This window comes from Scyliorhinus canicula, unplaced genomic scaffold (genome assembly GCF_902713615.1).
Source record: "Scyliorhinus canicula unplaced genomic scaffold, sScyCan1.1, whole genome shotgun sequence".
Classification (NCBI taxonomy): domain Eukaryota; kingdom Metazoa; phylum Chordata; class Chondrichthyes; order Carcharhiniformes; family Scyliorhinidae; genus Scyliorhinus; species Scyliorhinus canicula.
The window spans coordinates 908,613-917,319 of record NW_024056011.1 but is presented as its reverse complement, the minus strand read 5'-3'; the positions used below and the strand labels follow the sequence as shown (position 1 = coordinate 917,319).

The following is an 8,707-nucleotide window of genomic DNA, read 5'->3' as shown; positions in this document are numbered from 1 at the left end:
CCCGATAGACACGACTCGCGTGAGAGTGTTCCAGTGAACTGACTGTGGAAAGAGCTTTAACGAGTCACACAGTCTGAAAAAACATCACACCATTCAGAGCGGGGAGAGGCCGTACACATGCTCTCTGTGGGGACAAGACATGAAATGAAAAATGAATTTACTTATTGTCACAAGTAGGCTTCAAATGAAGTTACTGTGGAAAGCCCCTAGTCGCCACATTCCGGCGCCTGTTCGGGGAGGCTGGTACGGGAATTGAACCGTGCTGCTGGCCTGACTTGGTCTGCTTTAAAAGCCAGCGATTTAGCCCTGTGCTAAACTAGCCCCTGTAACCCCTGACATAAACTGATTGTCAAATTTGAAGAGGGACAAGGACACCAGCAGCATGCTGAAACCATGGACATGTGGAACTGTGGGGCAGGATTCAAGTCCCCATGTGAGCTGGGGACTCATCACCGCAGTCACACCGGCTACAGACCATTCACCTGTTCTGAGTGTGGGAAGGGATTCACTCAGTTATCCGAGTGAGGATTTACCAAGATGTGGGAAATGAGCTGGTGAGGAAATGAGCGGCCTTTAATAAAGTTCAGGCTGCTCTGTGTAAGAAAGGAGTTTGATTCGGGGTGGTATACCCGGCAAAGCTGCAGCTCGCATACGAGTCCAAAGCCTTCCATTTTGAGACACCGGAGGAGGTGAGCATTGTAAAGCATGGACTGGGGTCCAGTTATCTGTATTGGACAAGATCTACGTTTCTTGTGGGGTGGGATGGGTGTTGTGATATCCTCTATATAGTTTTGATATTTTCTGATTAAATCTGTTTTTCTGTTCGGGGTGAAGGGAAATTTTCTTTATGAAGCACAATGTAGATATATGGGGGTTGGGGAGGAAGATGGGTTAGCTACCTGATGACTAACGAACTGTTTGAGTCTTACTCTGAGTGTATGGGTGCGTATGTGGCGGCCATCTTGGGTGGACTCTTGACCTGTACATTTTGAAGATTTACTGGATAGTCCCTCATGGCTGATTCTGTGATGCGGGGGGAGGGGGAGACAGACGCCTGATTCAGCTGGTCACCTGGAGCATAAGTAGATTGGTTAGACCAGTGAAGAGGGGATGGGTTTTCGCTCATCTAAAGAATCTAAATGTTGGTGTGGTGTTCTTGCAGGAGACTCACTCACGGCTTAGAGATCAGACCAGACTGCGGAGGGGTGAGCCAAGTGTTTCACTCGGGCTTTGACAAAGGGCTCAAGGTGCTGTAATTGTTTTGTTTTGTAAATTTAGAGTACCCAATTCATTTTTTCAAATTAAGAGGCAATTTAGCGTGGCCAATTCACCTACCCTGCACATCTTTGGGTTGTGGGGTGAAACCCAGACAAACATGGGGAGAATGTGCAAACTCCACACAGGTAGTGACCCAGGGCCGGGATCGAACCTGGGACCTTGGTGCTGTGACGCAGCAGTGCTAACCACTGCACCACCATGCTGCCCGAGGTGTTGCAATTCTAATCGATAAACAGGTCCCTCTTTCGGTCACTAAGATCATTGCGGACACTAATGGGAGATACATGGTGGTCAGTGGGTCATTGCCCCTAACTGGGACGATGTTCCTTTGTAAAAAATATTATTGGGGTCCACCCCAGACCTGGATACACATCAGTTGATTCTTGGAGCAAACTTCAATTGTGTACTGGATCCTAAATGTACTGGTCCAAGCCCATTCATCCCCTACAAATACAGGAAAAGGGAATGAAACCGAACGGACCACCCGGCAGCGACCCAGGCACCGGAAACGACAACGGCAAACCCGGCAAAAGATAAAGAAAAGCTGTTCAAGAGCAGATTGCAAAAGGATTATGGGACACAGATTTATGATTGTGAGCAAGATCTATAGGGGAGATTTTACACAGTGAGTGATAATGATCTGAACTCAATGCTTACACACAAAGGTCGATAATCTCCAGGTCCTGATAACCCGAATGGTGCTGTCAGAATTTGATGTGAGGATTGGTTGTGAGTTTCCTGTCTGCGAATCCCTTTCTAAGTCCCTGTGAAAGAAGTTTACAAAGGCATCACTGTCAGTCCAGAAATGTAATTCGGGAAAGATAAATATTTCTCCTGGTTTGAATTTGCTGTGTGTAAATCCTCCCCGACTAATCCCCTGTAAAAAGCGTTTCCAAAATTAATCACTGTCTGTCCAGGATAGAAATTCACAACATTCTCTCCTCCTGCTCCCTGGTCCAGGATGGCCGCTCATGCCCCCCCGCTGCACACTGACCCTCTTGTCATCAGCAGTCCCTCGATTTGAGGGTGTTGTCCACTCAGGGTTGGGAGTTTCTGCCCTGGGTCTTAATGTGACTGAACAGAGCCGCAGAGCTTTGGACACATGGGATAGGATGTCCAATGAATCTTGAATTTACAGTGCACAAGAAGGCCATTCAGCCCATCGAGTCTGCACCGGCCCTTGGAAAGAGCACCCCATTTAAAGCCACACTTCCAACCTATCCCCTCAACCCAGTAACCCCACCCAAACCTTTTCAAACACTAAGGGCAATTTAGCATGGCCACTCCATCTAACCTGCACATCTTTGGACTGTGGGAGGAAACCGGAGCACCCAGAGGAAACCCACTCAGACAATGATATCTGGAGAGCAGGATTGGCTTCCTTTTCTTTCCATCTCTGCCACCGCTTTGCATCATCAATAAGACATTGGGACTGAAAGACTAATCCAGTTTGATGGACAAGTTGTCTCCATTCTGAACAATGGGGAACAAGCCCCGCCCACTCATTGTGACATCCCCGACTAAGATGAGAAACGCGCATGCGCCCTGATGAGCATCCAATAAAGATGGCGGCCGTAAACCCGACCCGAAATGTGGAGTTGCAGTTCTGCTCGGTACAAACTGGGCCCCAGAAAAAATTTTCCGCGGTTTGCGGCTCACAAAAGCTTTATACAACGTTTCCGCCCACCCCCGCGATCTCTTGCTCCCTCCATATTGTTAATCGCGTGTCACCAATTTCCGATCTGAAAAACACATCGTTCTCCTTCGCCATTACCCACACTGCGCATGCCTCAATCACAGCCTGGCCCCGCCCCTCATTCACTCCGATTGGTTGGAGGACCAGCCGCCCTCACTCGTTCCTCTAGTTCCGCCTCCTCCTGCTATTGGTCCGGAGCTGCCGTCAATCACCCGGATATTGTGACGGTAAGAGCGGCCACAGGCTCAGGCTGACTAGCTGATTGTCCAATAATAACAGTGAGAGTTTCAGAGGGACAATCAGACAATAATAGTGGAGATGGGGCCCAGAGGAGAAACAGCAAAGGATTCACTCAATTTGAGAGTAACACAGTATCATTCCAGTAATAAGTCAGACTACAGTGTGTGTGAGGAGGCCATTCGGCCCATTGAATCTGCACCGACCCTATGAAATATCACCCTATCTGGACCAATCTAGGGCGGCATGGTAGCACAGTGGGTAACACTGTTGCTTCCCAGATCCAGGGTCCCAGATAATAATTCTGTCAGTTATTATTAGACAATAACCTGCCTGAAATGAAAATCGCTTATTGTCACAAGCAGGCTTCAAATGAAGTTACTGTGAAAAGCCCCTAGTCGCCACATTCCAGCATCTGTTCGGGGAGGCTGGTACGGGAATGCCTGTTATTCCAATGCTGTGTGTGTAATCCGTCACTGTTATCATTTGACAATAATAGGAGGGCAAGATGCAAGACAGCAATGATAATTTGATGTTTCTGTGTTATAGTCAGTGTCACTGGGAGGTGTGTGATAAAATAGGAATGGAAACATCGTGACAGAGGCACGTGTGACTGACTCCACCTGATTCAGAGCTGTTCTATCCAAGATGAGAGCAATGAGGACATGGGGAACTCCAGAGATTTCTGGTATCTGAGGTGTATCTGTAGACTAGAGGAACTGAAATCATTCTACTGGTTCTCGATTTATACAGGAAATATATCTGACAACTAAAACCAAAGTTTCAATCTTCTCTTTGAGACACATTGTGATTGAAAAGATCAAATGTTAAAACATCAGGAGAGGAAAATTCAGACTGTCACAAAGGGCATAATTGCTACCTCACAGCACCATGGACCCTGGTTCAATTCCGGCCTTGGGTGACTGTCTGTGTGGAGTTTGCACTTTCTCCCAGTGTCTGCATGGGTTTCCTACCACCATTCAAAGATTTGCAGCTTAGGTGGATTGGCCATGATCAACCTCCCCTTCGTGTCCAAAAATGTGTTGGTTAGGTGGGGCTACAGGGATAGGGTGGGGGAATTGGGCCTAGGTATAGTGCCAACTCAATGGGCCGAATGGCCTCCTTTTGCACTGCAGAGATTCTATGAGTGAACTGTCGAATTCATCTGATTCACCATAACACTGCCAATTTACCCTCTACAAGTGTTACTCCCTTTGAAAGTTACTGTAAATCTGCTTCCAGCAGCCTGCCAGTGTGAATTCCAGATCACATCACTGTGTAAAAACAAATCTCATCATCACCCCCTTGGGTTCTGGTGTCAAATATCTTAAATCTCTGTGTCCTCTGGTTACAAAACCTCCTGCTCTTGGGCAACAGTATCTCCCCATCGACACTATCACAAATCCTTCATTTTAAACACCTCTATTAAATGTCCTTTTCGCCTTCCCTGATATCAGAGGGACAATCCCGGTTTCTCCTGCTCTGAGTCAGAGGGACTCGAAACGTTAACTCTGTTTCTCTCGGTACCGATGCTGCCAGAACTGCTGAGTTTTTCCAACATTTACTGTTTCGCTCCCACTTTTTCCTCCTTCAATCTATCAAACACTTCATGATTTTGAACACCTCAATTAAATAGGAATAGGAGAGAAATATAGATGAAAGGAGAAAGAAAGGCTGAGATTTAAAAAAACAGAAAGGTGAGGTGGCGAGAATAAAAGCTGAGTAATAGAGGAAACAAGGAAAACAGAAAGAATGATATAAAATATAAGGGAGCAGGTTATCAGCTCCCAGCTACAGAGAGCAGAATGAACCATGGAAGAGAGAGATTGGGACACATTTCTTACACGCCTCAGGATTAACCCACGCTGTCGGTGAAGAGAGATGAGAAAGACCCAAGTGCGATTTGTCCCTTTCAGTGTGACCCTGAAAGACTGTCCAGGTTGAAGTTCTGTTCCTGCTGTATGATACTTCCCCAGATTGTCCTTTCTGAGCTCCAGACAGGTGATGTTCAACATTCAGGTGGGAAAGATAAAAATCTGCAACATCGTTTCAAACAAAGTTGATTTATTTCACATTTATTCAGAATAATAAACCTCATCAGCAGATTAAGACTGTCAGAGTAAACATTATTGAGTCCTGTACATGACTAACAACATCAATAGGGTATAATCTAAACCTTGTAGTCGCTTGTGAAACTTTTTTGAGGCTGTGTAACTGGTTAAAACTCTCTCCAGTCAGTGAACTGAAAGCTCTCATTGGGGGTGGGTCTCGGTGCTTTTGGAGTCACCCTGCTGAAATAGAACAAACACTTCTTCCAAATTCAAAGACTGAAGATATTGAGCTCTTAATGAATTGAGTGATTTTGATGTGATGTTTGGTTTAACGCTTTCTGTCAGCCAATTCTCCACTTCCAATATCCTGAAAAAGGAGTTTACAAAAGCCATCAGTCAGTCTAGAATAGAAATTCTGAACAGACAATTTCAGTTTCTCTGGAACATTTTTCCCTCTCTCGTTCCCCCAAAGCTGTAAATCTCCGTCCCACACACTCTCCCTTCTCCCTCCTCCCTGGGCTGAAATCCAAACCCATCTCACCATTTCTTTCCTCCACTCCCAGTTTTCTCCCTCCCTCTCCTCTGCCTGGGTTCAGTTCTCCAGCTCCTGTCTGCAGACTGACAATAAAACCAATGGGTCTTATTGGGGGGTTTGGGTTCTCACCATTGTCCCCGCTCACTGCGGCTCTCATTCAGCCTCTGGGAGCCGCACTCACTCTCACTGCGGCTGCGCTCAGGCCGGAGCAGCACCGCGCATGCTCCGCACAGAGAGGCTACTTCCGGGGGCGGGGCATTGTGACGCCTGCGCTTTCTGGCTCCTGTCACGAATATGGGGCGTATTCATCCGCGCCTGGCATTACGGGTACCCTTCCACGCCATTATTCAATTGAGTTCTTCCGGGTGATAAATTGGTTCCGGCAATTTTGATACAGTTCGGTGTTTGTCCCGAATGTGCCGGCCGCATCGGTGTTTTTCTCTCTGATCTGCCCCTGTTAAAGGCTGTCATTTGTTTAGGGGGCGATTTACAGCAGGGCGCCTGCGCGGCCGCAATCGTTCTCAGCGGAAATGTGCAGCAGGGCGCATGCGCGGACATCCAGGAACCGGAAGCCGGAAGAGAGAATCTTGTGAATTTCTCTCCTGAACTGAGAGTGAAATTCCTTTGGAAACTCCTTCTTTAGAAAAAGGAGGCTTCACTGAGGGGAACTTCAAACCAAACATCAAGTCATCCTCTGACTGAATTATTCAATTCATCAGGACCTGAATATCATTGGGAGGTAAAATGGTTTGTCTGTTCTGTCTGAGGACAAAGGTTTCAGATATCAGAGTGACTGGGAAACTTTTAATGACCATTCCGGGTTAAATTTGAGACTAATTACACCGATCACCGATTGGGGAAGTTAAATAATTTGCTGTTGTACTCTTATGTATGCAGGTAAATTTTAAAATTACCGCATTAGCATACTTGGCAGCTAAACTGGGCAAACTGCTTACCTTGTTGGTAGTGAGAGTTACTATCCCGGATTTTATCAAAGTTTGTTGGTCCTGTTGCATTTCATTTAGCTCATCGTGGCTGCAAAGTAGGTATTCAGCCGAAACTCAATTTGCAGATTGTGGTCTGTAGTTTTTTAAGTTACATCAATTCAACTGTCTATCTGAATACTTTTTAAATGTTATGAGGGTTTCTGTCATCATTTCAGGCAGCATGTCACAGATCCTCACCACCCTCCTAGTCCTTCCATAAATCTCTGCTCCCTTTTATATGTATTCCTCAACCAAAGGACCTTCCTATCCAATCTATTTAGATCCTTCAGAATTTAAAAAATATATTACTTTATATTTTTTACCACTTTGGCAGCAATTTAATTTTGCCAAGCCACCTAACCTGCACATATTTGGGTTGTGGGGGTGAAACCCACACAGAAAATGGGAGAATGTGCAAACTCCTTACAGACTGTGACCCAGGGCCAGGATCGAATCCGGGTCCCCAGCACACAGGCACACAACCACTGTGCCACCATGAAACTCCAGAATTTTATACATTTAGAATAATCTTTACTATTGTCACTAGTAGACTTATATTAACACTGCAATGAAGTTACTGTGAAAATCCCCGTAACCACACTTGGGGACCTATTCAGGTACACAGAGGGAGGATTCAGAATGTCCAATTCACCTAACAAGCATGTCTTTCGAAACTTGTGGGAGGAAACCCATACAGACACTGGGAGAACGTGAAGACTCTGCGCAGACAGTGTCCCAAGTGGGAATTGAACCCTGGGACCCTGGCGCACTGATGTAACAATACTAACCACTGTGGTACCATGCCGCCCATAAAACAGTTCGGCTCAATGTTCTCACATTAAAGAAGCTGAAGCGCCCAATGTGGGTCTTGAATCCACAGCCCTGGGATTAAGAGTCCCATGCTCTACCGACTGAGTTAGCAGGGCTGCTTGTCATAATTTCATTTTGGTCTCCCCTCAGTCTTCTGTTCCAAAGAAAACAGCCCCAGTTTATCCAAACTTTCCTCTGAGCAAACATTTTCAATTTCTTGTCAATGTTCTTAAATCTCCTCTGTGCTCTCTCTAGTGCAGTCTTCCTGTGCACAGGAATCTAGCTCTGGCCTAACTAGTCCTGTCCTGCCATTTATCATGTCATCCTTTGCATTATTTTCCCTCCAGCTTTCTTCCTCATTCATCAATCATTTTTGTTTCACAGGTAAACTTCTTCATGTTCCTACATTTACTTTCAAATCAATGATGTAACCAGGAGTGAAGGGACCAGTACTGATTCCTTGGAAACCGGCACTGGAAACAACCCATTGATTTTCTCTATTCTTTATGGGATGCGAGTGTCACGGGCAAACCAGCTTGGTTGCCCATTCCTAATTGCCCTTAAACTGAGTGGCTTGCGAGGCAATTCAGAAAGAACCACATTTCAGTGAGTTGGCCAGATCAGGTAACGCCAATGCAGACTCGATGGGCCGAGTGGTTTCCTTCTGCACTGTAGATTCTATGATTAATTCCGACCTTGGGTCACTGTCTCTGTGGCGTTTTCCTGTGTCTGCGTAGATTTCCTTTCCGGGTGCTCTGGTTTCCTCCCACAGTCCAAAAATGTGCAGATTAAATGGATTGGCTGTGCTAAATTGTCCCTGGGAGGTGTCATGGGTATAGGGTGGGGAATTCGCCACGGTGGGATGCTCTTTCAGAGAGATGCTACAGACTCGATGGGCCAAATGGCCTCCTTCTGCACTGAGGGAATTCTATGATTCTACATTGGATGCAATGATGTGTTGACTCACACACTGCACCCTGACTCTTATTATGGGAGAAGACACTGTGTTTGTTACTCTCAAAGTGAGTGAATCCTTTGCTGTTTCTCCTCTGTGCCCCATCTCCACTATTATTGTCTGATTGTCCCACTGAGACTCTCACTGTTATTATTGGAC

At 46.1% G+C, this 8,707-nt stretch overlaps 1 long non-coding RNA gene across 1 annotated transcript; it reads right to left on the bottom strand.

The window, feature by feature from the left end:
* Positions 1-5,255: 5,255 nt before the first annotated feature.
* On the bottom strand, positions 5,256-6,010 carry LOC119961491. Its single transcript, XR_005459671.1, has 2 exons — positions 5,927-6,010; positions 5,256-5,629 (listed from the first exon to the last, which is right to left on the bottom strand). It is a non-coding gene; the product is annotated as an uncharacterized LOC119961491 (long non-coding RNA).
* Between the last annotated feature and the right edge of the window lie 2,697 nt (positions 6,011-8,707).